At 35.8% G+C, this 23,423-nt stretch overlaps 1 protein-coding gene across 8 annotated transcripts in view; it reads left to right on the top strand.

Annotated features, from left to right (window-relative positions):
* Positions 1-23,423, top strand: part of LOC150101013 (coiled-coil-helix-coiled-coil-helix domain-containing protein 7) — a 223,483-nt gene that overhangs the window by 112,004 nt on the left and 88,056 nt on the right. For 3 of the 8 annotated variants that reach the window (XR_016549202.1, XR_016549200.1, XR_016549201.1), the window contains exon 3: positions 6,498-6,656. The exons of the other annotated variants lie outside the window; for them this stretch is intronic. The gene's annotated coding sequence lies outside the window, so the exon portion shown is untranslated. The remainder of the gene's footprint in view (positions 1-6,497; positions 6,657-23,423) is intronic. 8 annotated transcript variants of the gene reach the window in all.

The raw sequence follows: 23,423 nt of genomic DNA, 5'->3' as shown, positions 1-23,423 counted from the left end.
ACTATTGCTATGACTGTATTATCCTTCATCAACCGAGTCTCACCAGTGCCTATTTTATCTTTGGCTAAGGAGAACTGACCAATACCAGAAACTTCTTCTCCTTATTCTGGTTGTGTCTGGCATCAGTGTACATAAAAAGCATCATCATTTCCACACCTTCCCTCACACTTTGTCCTCACACCTGTTCTACTCAGTTTCAGAACTTGAGGAGCTATATTCAGAATCATGTGATTATTCTCCCACTTACTTGCCTCAAGGTTGCTTGTACACTCACTTATCTGTGTCCCCACTCCCCAAATAGTTTCTTTGACTACTTTGGTCTATGAACTCTTACTGACTAATGCTTTCTCAAGGCACCTAACTCCAAATTCATTCAACTACAAATCATCAAACTTACATAAGTCCTTTCATCTATTTAACTTGCTCTTCACATCATCTCTTTCACTTTTCCCTCTGCATCCTAACAGCATCATTACATCCTTGACCTTATCATGGAGGCTTTATACAAAACTCTCATTACATCACTTTCCCTTCCTGCACTTCTCTCTTTTGCTTCTCTGCCATAATGCTCACCATGTGTTTTTTTTTTTTGAGTCGTTTTATCTCACATTTTGTCCTATAAAGGGCTCCACATAAGCACACTGTTTCTTGTTCCTATCTTGTCATTCTCCTATCTTTCAGGCCACTCATAATGCTTTCAGCATCACTTGCTTCCACTGCTTACTTTCAGCAACAATGTTGCTAACATTCTAACTCACATTTTCCCACCTTTTGTTGTTCAACTGTTTGTTGTCATACCTCTTGCTCTCTTCACACTACTGGCACTCACTTTTAAAACTCTCGTTTCATGTGTCCTCACCAGTTTTGCTCTCCTTTCTGCATATCTTTCATACTTCACAACAAATACACGTCAAACAAACACATGCACACTGCAGCAAAAAGTAAAAAAAAAAATCCCCCCCCCCTCTAATTACTACAAGCAAACTCTCAGAAAAAAACAAACAGACACTCATAAAACAGTAAGCCATTGAAAATTAAATATCCAATTTTCAAAATATGGCTTACCTTTCAGCTCTGACTATCACAATCGCAATCTAAAATTAATTATGTCTTTGATATCAATAATGTTCTTATTTAGCTACAACTCTGAAATCTCTATAGTATTTAATTCATTTTCTCCAATTTATAGTTTGAACTACAGCTTATTCCTTTAAGCTGTTTGTATTGGTATATAAGTATGTAATAATATTCAAGTACTCTTTAATATTGACTTTCCCTTTCTGTTAATGTAAACATCCTTTCTACTATTACGTAGAATACCTTTTACTGCTTCATTCTGTATTTGCCACAAATTTCTTCTAGATAGATATTGTTGTTTTTCCCAAGCATTTCAGATATATAACGAAATGATTCCATAAATTAATAAAGCCACAGTAATGCACAGTTAAGATGGAGATCTAAACAGCAGAGTAGGAATTTATTATTATTATAATATAGGTATCTGCATGGAGTTGGAAGACTCATTGTGGGAGATATCCATTATTCACACATTAGCCATCATTCATAATACCTATGATACCTCTCCTTAAACTCATTCACTGATGAAGCACCCATAACCACCTCTGGCAACCCATTCACAACCCTCCAAGCAAAAGAATCTAATCCTAACACCTTTGCTAACCACACCCTTCCATCTTCCACTGGTGACCCCCTTGTTCTCTCCCTTCTTGCCATGTACTTTAGTCTTTAGTGTCAATTCTATAAAACTCCTTTAATAACTGAAATGCTTCTATCACATCTTCTCATTTTCACCTATCAGTTAATTTTTGAAGTCTACAGACCATCTTTGTCACTTGCCTCTGGATCCTCTCCAACACTTCTTCATCGCCACGGAATCTGGGGGCCTTATATAGGGGAACAATAACCTCTCGATCCCTGATTGTTAGTGTGTTCTTCAACAACTCTGTAATCTAATCTTCTGTTTTGGTTACCTTCACAATATGCCCTCTAAACTTCAACTCCATGTCCACAGTCACACCCAAGTCCCTAGCCTCATCAGTTTCTTGCATTTCAGTTCCATCAATATAGTACACAGAATGATATAATCACGTAATCACAAGAAAGATATTTATTTAACCAAATATTTCGGTCTGGAAATAGCAGACCATCGTCGGTGGTATTACAAGAACAGTTTAAAAAATATACAAGCTAGAATACTAACAATAGATCGTTGAAATTAGAATCTTAAATAAATAAATAAATATCTTTCTTGTGATTACGTGATTATATCATTCAGTCTTATGTCGCAAGTATCCTTAAAACAACAAATATAGTACACAGCTTCTGAAAGTGATTACCATACATATAGAAATTTCAGTATTGAGACCATATTTTAAAGTAAATAAAGAGTTTAATATCCCCAAGGGCACACCTAGGTGTGCACAGGAACTGGCGATCCTGGGGTATCCGAGCTGAAGATACTGAGTCATGGTGGTATAACCATTATATCTGGTTGGAAGGAAATGTCCAACCCACCAAGCTGCATGGAAGGCAACGGAGAACCACCATGCATACTTTTTTTCTCTCCAAGTAATGATGAACAAGTCAAGACAGAAGAATGAATTATGCACAAGAACAGATGGGACCCCTGTGTCTGATCTCATGCAATACGCTATCGGGGAGGGGGTTTGTAGACCTGTGTTGGAGTCCCAGGAGGATAAGACCTCAAATGATGCTGCAGGATCAAAGCCTCCTGGAAGTTCTGGAGCTGATGTAAAGGCACAACATAAGAAGATGAACCTCAAGGAAAATACAAATATGGGCACCTGGAAGATGGCCAATGTGATCAGAGAAATGAAAAGAATGAAGATATCAATTCTTGGAATTGCAGAAGTTAGATGGAAAGGAGATATAAGAACAGATGATGGATTTAGATTTATTTACTCTGGAGGAGAAGAACATCAAAGGTGTGTTGGAATAATGTTGGATAAAAGGATAGCTGATATGGTGGAGGGATATTGGCAGAGATCTGAAAGAGTGATGCTTTGAAAATAAAGGCCAAACCTAGAAATATTCTTATAATTCAAGTATACTTGCCTACAACAGATCATACAGATGAAGAAGTTGAAGAGATCTATCAATAAATAGAGGAATGTTTACATTTGAAAAATAACAAAAATATACTGATAGTAATGGAAGGTATGAATGCAAAGATAGGGAAAGGAAGAAAGGATGGTCTGGTGGGCCCTTGGAGTTTTGGGAGAAAGAAAAGAAAGGGGAGACAGACTGGTGGAGTTTTGTAGAAGACACAAATTGATAGTGATGACTAACACCTGGTTTCAAACACAAGAGAAAACTGTATGCGTGGATAGAGAGGTGAAGAAATAAGAAATCAGATTGATTACATTCTAATTAACTCAAGATATAAAAATGTAATAAAAAATGCAAAAACTTATCCTGGAGCAGACTGTAATAGTGACCATAATCTGCTTACCATTAAAGCAAAAATCAGATTAAAACAAATAAATAAAGAAATTGCAACTAGAAAAATAAGAATTGATGGACTGAAAAGAAAAGATATCAGAGAGAAATATCAAGCTGAACTAGAAAATAAGATCAGCAATATTGATACTGATAGACCTCTAGAAGTAATCTGGACTGATTTAAGAAAGAAAATCAATGAATGTGCTAAATGTCTTCTTTGTGTGGCAGAGAGGAGAGGAAGGAAGCTCTGGATTACCGAGGAAGTGATAGAAAAAAATGGACAAAAGAAGGAAATGGAAGAATAAGAACAACAACGAAGCCCAAGTCAGATATAAAGAGATCAATAAACAAGTAAAAATTTTGGCTAAAAAGGCAAAGGAAGACTGGCTCAATCAAGTCTGCAAGAAAATAGAGGAAAATGATACAGTAAAGGATATGAGAAAGGTCTATGAAGGCATGAACTTGATTTCATGTTTTGAAGGATGAAAGAGTAAAGATTTGTTGGAAAAAAATGATAAGGTGGAAGAAGTATGTAACAGGACTTTATGGAGATGAATATAATCTGGAATGTGATCAGATAGAAAATGATGATACCCCAGAAATTAAGGAATGGGAAATTGAAGCAGTCATTAAAAGAATAAAGGATAGGAAAGTTCTGGGAGTGGATGATATTCAAGGAGAGCTGCTGAAGGCATTGGGAAAGGAAGGAATAAAACTTCTATCCCTCATCTTTAATAGAAGTCTGAAGGAGGATAGAATTACCTAAAGACTTTGTAAAGTCTATTTTTATTCCTTTTCCCAAGACCACAGGAACAATGGATTGCAATAAGCATAGAACTATCAGCTTGATTAGCCACGTTGCAAAAGTCCTAATCAACATAATATATAGAATGGAACAGAGGGGGGAGAGAGAGAGAGAGAGAGAGAGAGAGAGAGAGAGAATTAAATGAAGCACAGTTTGGTTTCAGGAGAAACAGGGGAACCAGGGAAGCTGTTACAACCACTACAGATATTGGGAGAAGGAATGATCGCTTACAATAAAATTTATATCTATGCTTTGTGGATTAAGAAAAAGCTTTCGATAACGTTAATCACTCTGTTTTATTTGATATTTTGCATAATAGGAATAGATGAAAAAATTATCAGACTGTTGTTCAGAATATATAAAACTCAAGAAGCCAGGTTTAGATTTCAAAGAGAGGATACTGAATAGATCCCCCATAAGAAAATGTGTGAGGCAAGAGTGTGGGATGTCCCCACTCCTTTTTAATGTCTATACTGGATGGATGATGAGGGAGGCCTTGGAAGATCTGAAGGATGGAATAAAGATAAATGGACATCTGATAAATAATATAAGATATACAGATGATATTGTACTTATGGGCAAAACAGAGGAAGGTTTGCAAAGAATTTTGAATAGACTGAACAGGGGTTGGAAATGAGAGAGATAAAATGAAAATAAACATTCAGAAGACAAAAGTGATGAAGATTTCAAGGAAAGGAAATGATGGGATGGAAATCACTTTGAAGAATAGAGAATGTAAAAAGTTTTGAATACCTTGGGAGTTGGATAACAGATGACAATGGATCTACTTATGAAATTAAGAACAGAATTAAAAAAGCAAAATCAACATTTTTTCCAAATATACCACATATTAGTAAACAAATCTGAACAAACAGTTGAAAGTAAGAATCCTCAAGACAATGATCTGGAGCATGGGGACATATAGATGTGAGTCCTGGATAATCAATAAGGAGATGAATGACTAATTGAATGCATTTGAAATGTGACGCTTGAGAAAAATGGATCGTATCAGCTGGACTGAAAGAGTGAGCAGTGAAGAGGTTCTTAAAAGATTCAAGGTGAAAAGAGACTATGGCTAGTATCCAAAGAAGAAAAGTAGCGTTTGCAGGACATTTGATGAGTGGTTCTTCTGGAGAGCTCCCCAGAATATTGCCGGGAATGGTGGAGGGAAGAGGAAGACCCCAACTGCAATGGAAAGACAACATCAAAGACTGGACTGGCAAGCGTCTTACAGAAGCAAGAGATAGAGAGGCATGGAAGCAGACTGTTCATCAGCTGCAACTCTCTTAAAAGAGGAGGCTACAGGATTAGATTAGAAAGAGTTTATTAAAACTAAGCTATTATAACCCTACAAGTTTCATAAGTCACCAGACTTACATTGTCAGAGGAACTAATAAAAAAAGTTATACACAATAAAAGATTAGAAACAATTGATTACACATATTAGATGTTATCATAACTTCGGTCCACACGGTTAGCCTAGTGGCGTTGTGCTTCGCAACCATATGCCTGGGGAAGGAGTGTCCCAGGTTCGATTCCCATTGTAGACGTGAGGAATTTGAGGATCTTCCTCAGGCATAGCCAAGTTAGCCGTTCTTGGGCACGGGCAGTAGGGTTTTTTCCGCCAGTTTATCTGGCGTTTTTCATCCTGCAAGTGGGCAAACCGGCCCCGTGAATATACGCCTTTACAGTCAAAAATATATCATCCCCCCCCCCCCCCCCAGCAGCAGACCAGGCAACAGGTCAGTTGGGAGTAGTACTAACAAGAAGTTGCATCTAAGTAACCCGCGGACCCTGCATGGGAAGTGGGAATAACGTGTAGTGAAAGAAGAAGAAGATGTTATCATAACTTCACAATTGGTACGTACAAATAAGTAACCAGAATAAAAATGTTAAATTCATTACTGTATGCATGTTGGGACACTGCTAGTTGTTGTTGTTACGTTCTGTGGCATTGCCTGCATTGTATCCTAGGTCCGTGGCAATTAGATTTTTAATGAAAGCAGACAAACTTGGTGTAAAATTAAGTCTTGATTTTTGTTACATTATGTGGGGATCCTAAGCATTTGTAAGGCTTTCTTGAACTTTCTTGTAAAACAGTTATGATCAATATATGGCATTTTTGTTTATTGCCAAACTACTTGATGACCTGTGGTAGTTGTGTGGGATGTTAAGCCAGATTTATGCTATCTTCTTTTTCTTTTTTCAGTGTCTTTTATAGTTCAAGACATGCAGATCTCCCCTAACCTTCCTGTCTGGCCTGCATAGCAAATGCCGAAAGAGCAACGAATCTCATAAATGTCTGATTTTTTTATGGGATGATGTGGAAGTTTTGATAGATATAAGAATTTTGAGATTTTATGCAAAGGTAAGAAAAAGTTACTTTAGTGTTGTACTAGCAGAGCAATGTGTAGCCTCAGGAAGTGTATTAAGAATTTTGTTGATCATCTTGGGTTCATAACTAGAAATGAAGACCTGCACTACCTAAGACTGAACCTTGCACTCAGTTAGAAGTTTATTTTGCACTTGGTTAGACTATAATAAATTTAGTTTAATCCTTTATCCAAGTATAAGCAAACAAAGTTTGCACCTGAAAATATCTTCAGGACTGAGGTAAGATGGTGCAACTCCGAGCAAAGGTGGACCAAGCTCTCATCACTCCTTGTCTCAGTATCTCCCATAATGCAAAGCACATCTCCTTGTGGACATGTATACTGCATTAAGGGAAGGGCTACTACCTCAATAAAGGTTTCGACCTTTATTGAGGTCTCGTCAGTGAGAGGCAGACCCATTCGTGGAGATACTAAGGCAAAAGCAATAGGAGAGGTCATATTTACCTATACAAGTTGTCAACAGGTGTACCACCTTATTATTGAATTACTCTGGATTTAGAGAAAGATGTTGGAAGTTTATTTTGCACTTGGTTAGACTATAATAAATTTAGTTTAATCCTTTATCCAAGTGTAAGCAAACAAAGTTTGCACCTGAAAATATCTGAGGTAAGGTGGTGCAACACAAGGCAACTCTGAGCAAAGGTGGACCATGCTCTCATCACTCCTTGTCTCAGTATCTCCCATAATGCAAAGCACATCTCCTTGCAGACATGTATACTGCTATGCATTAAGGGAAGGGCCACTACCCAGACCGGTTTCGACCTTTATTGAGGTCTCTTCAGTGGGAGGCAGACCCAAATGTGGAGAATACTAAGGCAGAAGCAATAGTTGAGGTCATATTTACATATACAAGTTGCCAACAGGTGTACCACCTTATTGTTGAATTACTCTGGATTTAGAGAAAGATGTTGGAAGTTTATTTTGCACTTGGTTAGACTATAATAAATTTAGTTCTGTTGGTAACTTGTATAGGTAAATATGACCTCTCCTATTGCTTCTGCCTTAGTATCTTCAAGTTTGGGTCTGCCTCCCACTGAAGAGAGACCTCAATAAAGGTCGAAAGGTCTGGGTCAGTGGCCCTTCCCTTAATGCATAGCAGTATACATGTCCGCAAGGAGATGTGCTTTGCATTATGGGAGATACTGAGACAAGGAGTGATGAGAGCTTGGTCCACCTTTGCTCGGAGTTACCTGGTGTTGCACCACCTTACCTCAGTCCTGAAGATATTTTCAGGTGCAAACTTTGTTTGCTTACACTTGGATAAAGGATTAAACTAAATTTATTATTGCACTCAGTTGTTCTGGACTTGAGGAGTAAGTGTGTGAGGAAGGGTAGAAACAAATGATTTGTTTGAGCAAAGGAAGAATGTGAGGATGGATATCAAGAGATTATTATGGAATGTAAAAGACAACCATGTGGTAGGAAGAGAGTGGATGGTACATTTTTACATGCTACCTCACAGACGAGTTGAGGTAGCATTTAAAAATCATGAATGATATGTTAGGAGAGTGTGAGGAAAAAGCATTGCAGTTTGATGTGTGGAATCCCAAGGGGAAAATGGAAGAATTGTATAAAAGAGATGGATTACATGTAAGCGGATTTGGTGTGGTTCATCTGGAGAAACTTTCTAGAAGGAAGAGCGAGTGATGTGAACAAGGTATCAGCAAAAGTCAAAGTTGTGATGTAAATGAGTGGTAGAGTGAATTAGGTGAGACCAAAGCAGTTGTGAAAGGAGATTAGTCATGTGAGAGAAGAGAATGTGAGAACAGGAATGCAAGTTGAACAAGGAAATTGGAGAGTGGATTCTGGAAGCAGGTATGGGGAATAGGCAGCAAAGGAATGGGATCACTTGGGATGCATAGGAAGTAGTTGAGTCTTAGGAGAAATATGAGACAAAGGGTAAAGGTTGAGCAGACAGGAACTGGTATGTAGAAGTCACAGCTGAGGGATGGCATGGGTTGGAAGTTTTTCCACTTGGTTATACTATAAATTAAAGATGCCAAGAAATTATATACTTGGCTTAATCCTTTATCCAAGTGTAAGCAAACAAAGTTTGCGACTGAAGTATTTTCAGGACTGGGGCAACTCGTATATAGAAGCTAATGACTTCACATCACTTGCCTTAGTATCCCATAATGCAAAGCACATATCCTTATGGGCATGTATAATGCTATGCATTATGGGAAGGGTCACTACCCAGACCAGTTTCGACCTTTTTTGAGGTCTCATCAGTGGGAGTCAGACCCAGAGGTGATACTAAGTTGAAGTGGATTCCAACAACTATCTCTAATCCAAAGTATTTTAATAATAAGGTGTGACACCTTTTGCTACTCGTATATGAAAATATGACTTCGGGATTACTTCAACATTAGTATGACCTCTGGGTGTGGCTCCCACTGACGAGACCTCAATAAAGGTCGAAACCGGTCTGGGTAGTAACCCTTCCCATAATGCATAGCATTATACATACCCATAAGGATATGTGCTTTATATTATGGGATACTAAGGCAAGTGATGTGAAGTCATTAGCCTCTATAGACGAGTTGCCCCAGTCTTGAAAATACTTCAGGCGCAAACTTTGTTTGCTTATACTTGGATAAAGGATTAAACCAAGTATATAATTTCTTGGTATCTTTAATTTATGGATGGCATGGGTAGGATTGGTTAGAGATAGGGTTTCTGTCCTGGGATGAAATTTCTGAGAAATTTTCAAATCTTTCTTGTCTTGAGTCCTGGGAAAAACAGCACGTGACCTTTCATAAATTTAAATTTATAAACCTGAAACAGAAAAGTATCAAATTCATTATAATTTTTAAAAATGAGTATTGCATTATATTCTTCTTATCAGGCAGTTAGGGAACCTTCAATTAGCTCAAAAAGAATTAAGGCTTGATAAGTCAATTTTAAACTTTTGTAAAACAAGAAAATTAACATTCTTTGTTCTATCATCATTTGTGATTAAGATGGTCTGATGCACTGACGATGGGAAGTTAGTTTCTGGTTGAAATATTTATAATAATAAAAAAATTATTTATTCTTGTGAATATGTGTGTCTAATAAACTTTATTATATCACAAGCCTCATTAAAAACCCATTTATCTAAATTGATTGCCAAAGATGCCCATGTCAAATTGAACAATTGCCAGTAGTTCTTTTATAAGCAAATCAATTTCAAAGCAGATTTATGCCTTACCAAAAAAACCATTCAGATAAAATTGGTTTTGGGCTTCTATGAATATAAACAAGAATTGCAAATAACAAAAATTAAAGAATTAACAAAATAGATCCTTATTTTAGTCTTGCATTAGAGTGGTACCAGTATTGAAAATAAGACATTTCACCATTGTTGTTCATTCATATGATGCAAAAAAATTTTAATTTAGGATTAGTTTCTATAACCAGAAAATGTTCTCAATTGATATTCAAAATAAATTGGACTTAATAAATGCAGGGATTTGAAATAATTTTGAAACACGTATTGTGACTATAATGACAGATGAATCAAGGGTGATGGAGAAATGTAGATGGAAAAGCTCACTTAAAAATTCCTCTGCCTTAATTTTTATCATTCATTTAGCAGCTATTGATGCATTTTATAAAACTATAATAAATTATAAATATATTTTTTAAAAAATAATGTTTCATGAGCAAAATCATATAGTACTGGGGATTCCTGAGACTTGTGAAAAAAATGTTTCGAGTCCTCGGAACAGAAAAATTGCTGCGACTCAGAAACTCTAGTTGGAGACCAAGAAATTCGTAAATAAGTTTATGAATGCAAGGAGCATCAAAAATAAGGGAGATGAAATTGTTGCATTGAGGTTTATTAGTTCAAAAATAGTTTGAATAAGTGAAACATGGTTGGATGAAAATGATATCTTGACAGAAATAGAAATGTGAGGGTTGATAAGATGAGATATTGAGTTGGCCCGAGAATGTGGAGGTTGGAAACAAAGAAATATATAGCAACTTGGCATAGTGAACAACAGAAGGGTAATCGTTATGAATAATTTTAATTATGGCAATATTGATGGTAATGAAGAGATGACATAAGGGAATAAGAAGAATGAATTTCTTGAGTTCTTAAGGGACAACTATCTTAGTAATAATAGAGGGCATGCTGTTGAGAGTCTTACATCTGATTATATTGGGAGATGTCATTGTGAATGCACCATCTAATCTTCCTCATATTGGAAAGAATGGCCACGAGGTGATCATGTCTGTTATGTCGAGTCTTATGAAAACTTCTGTGAAGAAGGAATATATGGGAAACTACAGGGATGGTAATTATGAAAAGCTTTGACAAGTAGGTGTTGAGTGGAAAGGAGATAGATGTCTGAGTGTATTCCAAAGGTGAAAAGGCTAAATAAGATAGGAGTAAAATGGATGAATGAAGGGATTAAGCATGAAATTTGGAAGAAAGCATTGTGGAGGCAACAAGATTGAATATTGGAAATAAGCAATTTCAGGAGGAGTACAAAGTGCACATGCCAGGAAGGCAACTTGGTTGATAAAGACAGCAAAAGTACATTATGAGTATAAATTAGTTAATGAAGTGAAGAAAAATCCTAATAACTTCCTTTGATATTTGGCAAGTAGAAGAGAGTGACTGTTGAGGATGATAATAGTTGATGACAGTAGTAGACTGGTAATTGATGCAGAAGATAATGAAGTATACAATGAGAAATAGATTATTAGGGTATTTCATCCTTGTGAAGGTGACAACATAAGAAGTTGGAATGGAAAGGGTATGGTGGAGAGTGAGCAGGAGGTATATGAGGAATTAAGTAAACTTGATGTCGTTGGAGAAATACAGAAATGATATTTTTGTATGAGAGCGAGGAATTCCCATGATGAATGTTTGGACTTCATGTAGGTCTGATAATAATAAGCTACTGAAAAGTCCTGTCAAAAACTCCCCCTAGATACAGTCTATGTTAAAAAGAAAATTTACTGTAGCAAACTATTCCTATCCCTACAAGTTTGCTGTGGTGAAGCAGCAAACTTGTAGGGTCAGCTACAGTGACCTCTCATGAATTGACTGTAGCTGCTATTGCTCTGACCATGGATTCCACACTTGAGATCTGGACATTATATACATATCTAAAATTAAAAGAAAATAAAAGAGAAACGAGTGTAGAAATGAGCAAATCAAAGAAATGGGAATACAAAGTACATACAACATTCAGTGTTCTACCAATTAAAAACTTGTTGCATGCTACAAATTAATATAAATAAATAATATTATTAAAAACTATTTTTGATGGTTACATAAAATAAGAATCTCCCAAACTTTTGAGAGAAAGAGAGACGATCATTCCAATTCATATTTGGTTAATGTAAAAGGGACTTGCAACTTTCCTTGAAAAGGCATTCATATTTAAACCCGCTTCTATGGAGAAGATGAGCGTCATCCCAGTGGATACTATGTTTAGTGTCAATACTATGTTGTGCCAGACCAGACTTTTGAGATTTCATGTATGATATAATATTGATGTTCATTGATTATTTTTTCCATAGAACAGCCTGTCTGCCCAAAGTATGTTAGATTCCATTCACAAGGTATCTGATAAACACCAACTAATGATAGAAGTGACAGTTTGTTTTTTATAGATGGCAACAGATAAGAAATTTTGTTGATAGGAAAATATGTAAGAATGAGATGATATTTCTTCAAAATTCTACCAATCGGTTCAAAGATGCCAGAAATATAAGGGATTGGAACCCTGCAGTCCGTTGAAGAAACCCGAGGTGTTGGAACATAGGAGTCAATTATCTGCTGGATTTGATTAGGGTTGTAACCATTAAATTCCATTAACGTTTTGATAGTGAGAAGTTCTTGTTGTAAGCTTGAGGAAGAGAAGCACACATTATGTGCTCTATTAATTAAAGATTTAATAACACCAATATTTTGAGAGGTGCGATGAGAAGACTTTTGATGAACGTATCTGTCAGTAAAGGTAGATTTTCAATAAACACTGGTTGATAAATTACTGGAGGCTGTGCACATAATAAGGATATCCAAGAATGGTAAACTACCAGCCTTTTCTTTTTCCATGGTGAATTGAAGAATGCTTGAGTGAAAGCTATTGATCTTGTAGGACAGTGGTAAGTTCATTTTCAGAATGAGGCCAAACAGCAAAGATGTCATCAACATAACGAAACCAATGAGAGCATTGGGACTGAATGGATGAGAACAAGGTATCTTCCAGATGGTTAAAAAAATAGTTTGCCAAAGACAGAGGGCTATCCATGGCAAAAAAAATCTGTATTTTCATTTCATTAGTTAATTACTGTGGTTATCATGTAATTTTTTGTTTATAGTCATGTCACAGGTACCTTTTAAAGATTAGTTTTATGTTTATTTGTGTAATGATATTGTCTAATTTTTAGATCGAGTATTACTGTGTGAAAACAAGGAGCAATCCCTTGAAAATAGTAACATGGAACATCAGAACACTCTACAAGGCAGGCAAATTAGATAACCTACTCCAGTAATTAGAAGTGATGAAGGCCGATATTAAAGGTATCAGTGAAGTGAGGTGGACAGATATAGGCATAATAAGAAGAAAAAATCACACTATAATCTACTCTGGCAGTGACTTGCACCTTAATGGAGTAGCACTTGTCCTAAGTAATAGAATTGCAAAATCTCTCCAGGAATATTGGCCTATAAATGACAGAATCATAACAGCCAAAATAACTGCACAACCATTCAACCTGTATATTATCCAAGCATATGCACCAACCCAAGATCACCCAGATGAATAGTTGGAACAATTTTATGAAGACATCCAAACTGCAATCTCCAGTGCTAAGTCAGATGATGTTATTATAATGATGGGCGACCTAAATGCAAAAGTGGGCTCAGAAAAAATCTCATTTTGCATGGGAAACCAAGGGCTTGGAATCAGAAATGAAAGAGGTGAATGATTAATTCAATTCTGTGAAACCAATGACCTAATAATTGCTAACACTGTTACATCCTCCCAGAAGACTATATACCTGGAAAAGCCCTGGGGACATCTATAGAAACCAAATTGACTATATAATAATAAGCAAAAGATTCCAAAATGCAATAACACAAATAAAAACATATCCTGGATCAGACCACAACCCAGTGATTGCAAAAATCAAAATAAAACTTAAGATACCAAGCCAACCATTCATAAGAGAAACTTATAATTCAGACTCACTTAACAACCAAGAAGTTAAAGACTGATTTATAAAAGAATTCACAAAATCCCTTAACATGTCTGACACCACAACTCACACAGAAAATAGAACACCAATTGATGAAATTAACATGAACTGGCAAACATTCAAGAATAGCATCAATGAAGCAGCCAAAAATACACTCCCACAATTAAAAAGGAAAAGGAATAAACCTTGGATGAATGAAAAAATACTGACGTTGATGGAACAAAGAAAAAAGTTAAAGAACAAACCTGGATATAAAAGCATGAATAAAGAAATAAAAAAAGAATGCAGGAAAGCCAAAGAGGAATGGATTAAATATAAATGTATAGTAAAGATAGTACCATTGCATAAGGGTAGTAACGGACTGGAAGTGTCTAATTATAGGCCAGTCTGTGTGTATCATCAGTAGTTAAGATCTTGGAGAAAGTAGTGAGGGACCGTATACAACATTGGGCAGATGAGGGTAATGTTATCTGTGAGAGTCAACATGGATTTGTGAAACGGCACTCTTGTTTTAGCAATATGCTAGCATTTTATAATAAAGTTACAAGAACATTAGATGAGGGAAAGGCATATACTGCAATTTTCTTAGACTTAGCAAAGGCATTTGACAGGGTGCCACATGATAAGCTGATATTTAAGTTGCAGCACATGGGTCTGGATGTCAGATTGGTCAACTGGATTCAGGATTGGCTGTCTGATAGGTATCGGAGAGTTGTGTATGGTGGAGCAGTTTCAAGGAGGCAGAGGGTTACAAGTGGGGTCCCACAGGGCTCAGTACTAGGACCTATATTGTTTAACCTTTATATCAATGATATTGCCAGTGGATTGCAAGGAGATATTCAGTTGTTTGCAGACGATGTGAAGCTGGGAAGGATTATTAGTAATAGTGCAGATGTGGTAGCCCTGCAAGAGGATTTGAATTAGCTAGATAGATGGGCAAATGAATGGGGTGTCAGTTTAATGCAGCAAAATGTAAGGTCTTGAGGTTTGGGAAACATCGATGGGATGCTGCATACTCTATGGGAGGAGTTATACTGGAGGAAGTAGGGGAGACAAGAGATCTGGGGTTGATGATTGATAGAAACCTGAAGTTTAGGGGACATATTGCAAAGGTGGTGAAGGTAACACAGAGGATTGCTGCAATTATGAGAAGGACACTGACCTGCAGAGATAAGAGGGTTATCATTCCATTGTATAAGTCTCTGATCAGACTACACTTGGACTATTGTTCTCAGATTTGGTCTCCAGGATTTAAAGGGGATAAATTAACTGTGGAAAGGATACAAAGACGGATGACAAAGATGGTTTCAGGACTGTACAAGGATAATTACGAGGATCAGCTGAGGGAATGTGGACTGCAGAGTTTGTGGATAGAAGAAGGAGAGGTGATATGATTGAGACTTTTAAACTGTTGAGAGGTGGTTACAGGGTTGATACTGGGGAGTTCTTTCACTTGGTTGAACAGCGGGAAGGAGTGATGACAAGAGGCCATCCCTGGAAGTTACGAAAGGAAACTGTGAGCAAGAGGGTAAGGAGTGGTTTCTTTGCGTGGAGGGTAGTTGAACCGTGGAATGCATTGCCTGATGGAATGGTGAGAGCGAGAACGGTCAATGAGTTTAAGGAGTGGTGTGATAGACTTTGTGTTTCTTAGGGGGGGGGGGGACCTCCCCTTGATGAGTCTTGACAGACTTTATGTTCTTAGGAAGGACCTCCCACGATGAGCCTTTCAACTCTCTGTAGAGGCCTGAATAATAATAATAATAATAATAGAAAACCTTGATAGAAAACACAGAAGCAGAGAAATGCATGATAAGATCAGAGAAATGACAAGCAGGACAAATACAGCAAACCATGCAAGTGTCATTAGAGACTCAAGAGACCATATTCTAATGGATAAAAAAGAAATCATGGAAAGATGGATTGAATACACAAAGAAATTATATGAACAACAAAGAAATGATATTCCTGAACAGACTGATTTAGAAGGACCATCCATTTTACTCTGTGAAGTTGAAAATGCCGTCAGAAAACTAAAACCACATAAAGCTGCACGAATAGATAACATCTTGGCAGAATGGTTGAGGGCTCTCGATGAAGGAGGACTGAAATTTCTAACAAAATTATGCAATAAAATATACGAGACTGGATTTCTACCCAAAGATATTAATCACTAAATTTTCGTTCCAGTTCCCAAAAAAACAAAAGCTACAAGATGTGAAGAGTTCAGGACAATCAGTCTCATCAGTCAAGTATCAAAAGTCCTCCTATACGTTATTCTTGAAAGAAATAAAAGAAAAATAAACATAGAAATAAATGATGCACAAACTGGCTTCAAGGAAAATGTAGGTACAAGAGAAGGTATTTTCAACTCAGAACCATCATAGAAAGATATCTAGAAAAACAAAAAGATATGTTCCTCTGCTTCATAGATTACAAAAAGGCATTTGACAATGTCCAACATGAACAATTAATTGCAATCCTTTCAAAAATAGGCATGGATGGAAAAGACATTAGGCTATTAACTAATCTTTACTGGGAACTGCATCTTTGAGAATAAATAGAGAGACCTCAGAAGAATTCCCAGTTCAGAAAGGTGTGAGAAAAGGCTGTGTCTTTTCTCCGATTCTCTTTAACCTGTACACAGAAGAAACATTTAATAAAATTAGTAACCTCAAAGGAATCACTGTAGGGGGCAGAAATATTAATAACCTAAGATAATGCAAATGACATGGTTCTTCTAGCTGAAAATAAATATTACCTCAAACTCTTATAGATGAAACCCTCAAGTATAGCGAACAGTATGGCCTCAGTTTCAACTTTAAAAAGACAAAAATCATGATAATTTCAAGAGAAAAGAAAATACCAGAAATATGCATCAATATAAAAGGAAATAAATTAGAACAGGTGCAAAAATACACATACCTCGGACACTTGATCACAGAGAATGGCACGACAGAAGATGAAATTAGAAGGAGGATTGAAATTGCAAGGTCAACTTTTAACAGTATGAAAAATCTACTAACATCTAGAGAATTAAATCTGAAAACAAGACTAAGTATCTCCAAATGCTACATATGGTCTACATTATTATATGGAGTAGAGACATGGACACTCTCCAATCTGAGTGTCTTTGAAATTTGGATGCTGTGAAGAATTATGAGAATATCATGGAAAGACAAAAAGATAAATGAAGAGGTACTAGAGATGGCAGGCATAAACAGGAGCCTGATGAAAGAAATTAAAAAGAGAAAAGTCAGATATTTTGGACATATTCCGAGACATAACTGCCTACATAGGACGCTTCTCGAAGGAAGTGTTGAGGGAAAGAGAAAGACAAAGACTGGAGTGGATGAAAAATATTGAAGACTGGACCTATCTCTCATATGAGGAATGCAGCAGAGAGGTGCAGAATAGGACATGGTGGAGACACATGGTAGTCAATCTCCTGGAGGGAGAAGACACATGAGAGGACAGGATTACTGTGTGATATATGAGTGTGGAACACAGTGTCTGATCATAATTCTTAGGCAGTATCACTTTTACTTCATTGTTTCTTATTAGTGCTGTGGTACAAAATAGTGGTGAAAGGTAGATTCAGGGAGAGCAGAAGCGGACAGCGCTACGATGGGGGCGCCGCTTCCACGGAGCGGTTCATAAGTTAATTTTTAAGAAACAAAATTTTTATCATAAAAACAAAAAATTCTTAGAATGATCAATATTAAAATAAATAAGGCCAGATACACTGAATAAAAATTAAAAAAAAATGTATATTGCTGCCTCTTTGATCAGCCAGCTGTTTACAATTTGCAGCTAGAGCAGGCTAAATGCTTGCCTGCAGAATGTTGTGTCTACTGCAATCTATCTAAAGTGAAATGATGAACGGCTTTTATGCGTAGAAACAAATTTTCATACAAAACATTTGTTGCTAGTTAACCAGTCATATGGTACGCATCTCAGTAGGCTACTGACAGTAATAAGCTTAGTTTAATCCTTTATCCAAGTGTGAGCAAACAAAGTTTGCACCTGAAAGTATCTTCAGGACTGGGATAAGGTAGTGCAACACCAGGCAACTCGTTGCAAAGGTGGAGAAAGCTCTCTCATCACTCCTATCTCAGTATCTCCCATAATGCAAAGCACATCGCCTTGCGGATATGTGTAATGCTATGCATTAAGGCAAGGGCCACTACCCATACCGTTTTCGACCTGTAGCGCAGTGCCGACTATTATTTTGTCTCTGTGTCGTGTTGTGTAATAATTTCTTGTGGGTATAAAATAGAAATGGAATCAAAAATTTTAAAAAAAGTTATTTGGTGCACAAAATCGTAAGTGTCATGCTGCAAAAGAAGCAGATATTAAGAAACAAACTGGGGCTCTTAATAAATTTGTTAAAATATTAAAATATTCTGATGCAGATTGTAACCAACTCGATACATCAGAAATCAGAGTTGAAGAACCGTGCACATCATCCAGTTTGCATGAAAGTACTATTGCAACTATTGAACAAGATAATTGAACATGATTTAAGTGAAAAATAGGATTTAGTCAACTACAACAAGATTTAGTTGTAGTTGACCATGAAACTAACACATTGTTAGTCTCTGTAAATTTAGAAGATCCAGGTGAATGGGAAAATATTGATGAAAAATTACAAGTTGTTTTAATTGAAATGGGGCTTGTTCAAAAGAAAAATATAATATATCCCAGAGATACATATGGTCGTAAATTTGGCGACACATATTATAATAGAAAAATGGAAAACGGGAGTGCGTGCCAAGAACATGGCTCATTTATTCTGAATTTACACTTTAAATTCTGTTTTTTGCTTTTGTTGCAAACTTGTTGCACCTACTAAATCAACTGAATCACCTACTGAGTCTTGTAGACGGTTATAACGATTGGAGAAATGTAAGCACAACTTTACATAGACATGAGACTAGTTTAACTCACATGAAAAATTTCTTTAAATGGAAGGAACTTGATAAAAATCTAAAAAAACAAAACTACTATTGATTTCCAGACTCAAAGCTTGTATGAAATGGAAAAGAAACATTGGACGAGTGTTTTAGAACGCTTGATTGAAATTATAAAATTCCTCGGTAGTTTAGCTTTTCGCAGATCATCTAATAAATTATATGAAAGGAGTAACGGCAATTTTTTAAAATTAGTCGAACTGTTTGCTATGCTTGATCCCGTTATGGAAAATCATGTCGAAAGGGCCTTACAACGAATACAATAGGGTACACTATTTGAGTAAAGACAGTCAAAATGAAATATTGGAAACTTGAAGTAATGCAATCAGGGATACAATTTTATTATAAATTTGAAAATCTAAATATTATTCCATAATTTTAGACTGCACACGTGATGCAAGTAAAACAGAACAAATGACCGTTGTTATTTGCTTTGTTTCCTGTGACAATGGAATTGTCAAGATCAGGGAAAACGTTTTAGGTTTTGCAGATATATCAGATTCGAACGGATGTGGTTTATGTGCAACAATAATGGAACAACTGGAAAAATGGAACATTCCCATTGAAGACATGTGAGGTCAAGGGTATGAAAATGGGGCAAATATGAAAGGGAAAAAATATGGGCTCCAAAATTTGCTTTTGAACAAAAATCCTCGAGCATTTTACATGCCATGTGCTGCTCATACTCTAAATTTAATCATTAATGATGCAGCCAAAGTGAATGCAGGTATAATTAGTTTCTTTGCAATTATTCAAGAAATATAAAATTTCTTTTCATTCTCTTACAAACATTGGGCAATCCTTTTAAAGTTCGTAAAAAAATTAACATTGAAACAGCCATCAGAAACGCGATGGGAAAATAAAATTAATGCAGTCCACCCTCTGCGATATCAGTTAGGAGAAATTTATGATGCACGTTTTGAAATTTTAAATAATGAAAATTTTAATAAAGAAACTCAGCATGAAGCACAAACATTGTGCTAAAATAAAGGACTACAAATTTATTTGCTCTCTTATAACTTGGCATGATTTACTTAACAGAATAAAGCCTGTGAGTAAAATGCTTCAAGACAAAAATATGAACATTACACTTGCTTTAGAATCTATCGAAAACTTAAAAATATTCTTACAAGAATATCGATCAGATACAAATTTTAAAGAAGTTCTAAAAACGGCAAAATAACTGAGTGAAGAGGTGGATGGAGAACAAGAATTTAAAACTGGTACGGAAGTTAAAGCCTGTGAGTAAAATGCTTCAAGACAAAAATATGAACATTACACTTGCTTTAGAATCTATCGAAAACTTAAAAATATTCTTACAAGAGTATCGATCAGATACAAATTTTAAAGAAGTTCTAAAAACGGCAAAATAACTGAGTGAAGAGGTGGATGGAGAACAAGAATTTAAAACTGGTACGGAAGTTCGATGACGAAAGAAGACACGACAATTTGACTACGAGCATCATGATGAAACGCCACAATCGCCAGAAGATAAATTTAGAGTGAATGTTTTTTTTTATACACTTCTAGACGTTGCAGCATGTTCGTTAATAGAACGTTTTGAACAACAAAAAACATATTACGATAATTTCAATTTCTTGTATAGATTACTACAAATTAATAATGAAGATTTATGAAAAAATTATGACGATTTAGAGATTCTCTTGAAGGACCGCGATAATAAAGATGTAAATGCAATAGATCTATATGACGAGTTATGTGCTTTCTGGGATATTTTTCGGAAGGATAATTTAAATATTCAAAAGCCCTTTCAGTATTCTTAATTTTATTGTGTCCAATAATTTATCTTTCCCTAACTTTTCAATTGCTTTAAGAATACTATTAACCTTACTTGTTAGTTTAGCGAGCAGTGAACGTTCCTTTTCCAAGTTGAAATTGATTAATACCTACTTAAGGCCATGTATGTCACAAAAAAGGCTTATTAGTTTGTCGTTAATAGCTATTGAAAATGATATATGTGCGAAATTAAACGTTAACACCATTATTTCTAATTTTGTGAATATGAAATCAAAAACCTTGAAATTTTAATTTAAAAAATTTCAAGTAAATTTATGTAATTTAATTTATTTTCTGTTATTCTGTAAAGATGTCATTTTTTGAATACTTATATTAAATGTTCTAATTATTTCTGAATTCTTTTCTTATTTTCTCATGTTATTAAAATTATTTTATATAATATTATTTTCTCTAAAAATTATTAAAAATATTTTACAAGTTACCAAGAATTTAGTAACTTGTAAAATGCAAGAATTTTTTAAACTTTAGTTCAAATAAATTTTAACTTTAATTAAAATTCATTTTAATTTTGTTAGCGATTCGGGTCGGTGAGAAGGCTATAATCCCTGTATCATTATATTTAACGATTAAAGTGAAGTGGCTTTATCAAAATTTGCTTTAATTTTTGAGAATTTTTTGAATATTCTGGTTTTTAACGATTATCCTGCCTAGCCAACACCCCCCAGTTCGTTACATTTAGCGAACCAACGTGTGGCTGTTCTGTCAAAATTTATTTAAGAAATTTCAAATAATTCAAATTTTTATTGTCGTAAAAGAACAACACATCCCAGATCGTTACAGAGGCGCTTAGATAGAAATTGCATGCGGGCGCCAAAGACCCTATCTCTGCTCTGGGTAGATTGTTATGTAGGACAGAGCGAAAGACAAAGTGAATGGTATGGATTTTTAAAGAATGGCACAGTGCCATTAATGTACTATGCATGCATGGGAAGATGTTACAAATCTTTATGTGGAGAGTTTGAATAAGAGACAGGAGTGAGTGTGGGTATGCAGGAAGTTGTGATATTCTGATGAACCATAAGGTTTGTTTAAATCAGAATAGGGTACATAGCATTGTAATTGAAATGGTTATCGAGATGATTGTGTGAATGTCAAAAAGGTAACAATAAAGAAACTGATTGCAAAGAAAAGAGTGTGATTAATCATAAAGCATGCAATAATTGAATAATAGAGTGCAATTAACAGTAAGATGATGAGCAGGATTGATGGTGAGCAAGCTTGTGGGAGTAATGATGAGATAGCAAGAGTAAATGTTAGTGAAAAAATTACACAAGATTTATGAAACAGTTGCAGAGTGAAATGAAGAGATTTATAGATATGTGTGGAGCATTGTGTTGTTTAAGGAAATTGACAATGTCGACTAGATAATAACTAAAAATATTTATTTATTACTTCCTATATTTTGCTGAAGTTAAATCAGCATCTTCAGGGATTAATTACACTGGTATTAACTGCACTCAGGCACATTTCAATAACAAAGATGGAACAAGAGAGATACAGAATGTCATAAAGCCCAATAGTTATGCTACCTTTGGCTTTGGTTGGGTGTTCTTGGTTGTCTGAAAAATAAGAGTTTCCGATATGAGAGGCAGTTTAATACAACAATATTTGTTTAGGCTGGGATAGTTGGTAAGAGCTGCAGCATATTTGAGGAAAAGCTTCTCAAATTTAAATTTGCTTCGGTGGAGTAAGGAGGCTTTTTTCCCAACAGATTCTGTGCCAGTTATCCAGGGCATAGTCTCTTAATCCTGAGTGGTCATAGTGATGGCAATGGATGTAATCCATGCTTTGATTTATGGATGTTTGGCTGTCCTATGTGTTTGGCCATGGTATGAACAGTTGCAGCTGCAGGGTACCTGGTACACTCCAGGTAAATCCAGAAGTTGTAGCTGGTCTTTGGTGAAAGGGTCGCTATCTTTCTGTTTATGAGTGGTCACAAGAGTGTGCTTTTTTTAAGATCTTGGCCACATTTTCTGAGATGCCATGAATATAAGGGATGTGAGTGATGTATTTGCTGTGATCTCTTTTTTGGAAGGGAGGAGGAGGGTTTTGGATACGTGATGTTAAAATTCTTTTTATTTGGTGGGAGGTGTAGCCATTGGCCAAAAAAGATGTTTTTTATGTGGGAACATAAAAACTCAGAAACACAGAACTGACTCACATAAAAAACACCATTTTAGCCAATAGCTACATCTCCTACAAGATAAAAAGAATTTTAACACCATATACACACCTGGCACAGGATCCATTGTAAAAGAGTCACCTTACTCCACTGAAGCAAATTTAAATTCGAGAAACTTTCTGCTGCAGTAATTTAACTTCAGCAACTGATTTAACTTTACCAACTATCCCAACCTAAACAAATATGGTTGTATCAAACTGCTTTTTATATGGGAAACCCTCATTGGCAGACAGTCAACCCAACAGCTAAGAACACCCAACCAAAGCCAATAGGTGGTGTGATTATAGAACTTTAGGTCATCCTGTATCTCGCCTGTTCCATCTTTGTTACTGAAGTGTGCCTGGGCACATGTGTTTAATACAAGTGTATAAATCCCTGAAGATGCTGATTTAATTTTGGCAAAATATAGGAAGCAATAATTAAATATTTTCAGTTATCTAGTCTGTGTTGTCAGTTTCCTTAAACAACACAATGCTAGAGAATCAGCATATAAGCCTAAACACCAAAGTATGTATGGAAGAGTGAAGAAGACGGAAATGATTGATCTTGGTATGAAAGGGGTATTGAAA

Source organism: Typopeltis vanoorti, chromosome 12 (assembly GCF_054136105.1).
Source record: "Typopeltis vanoorti isolate ZY-2024b chromosome 12, IOZ_Tvanoo_1.0, whole genome shotgun sequence".
In the NCBI taxonomy this organism is placed as follows: domain Eukaryota; kingdom Metazoa; phylum Arthropoda; class Arachnida; order Uropygi; family Thelyphonidae; genus Typopeltis; species Typopeltis vanoorti.
The sequence above is the reverse complement of the archived record's forward strand: the minus strand, read 5'-3'. Positions and strand labels throughout refer to the sequence as shown.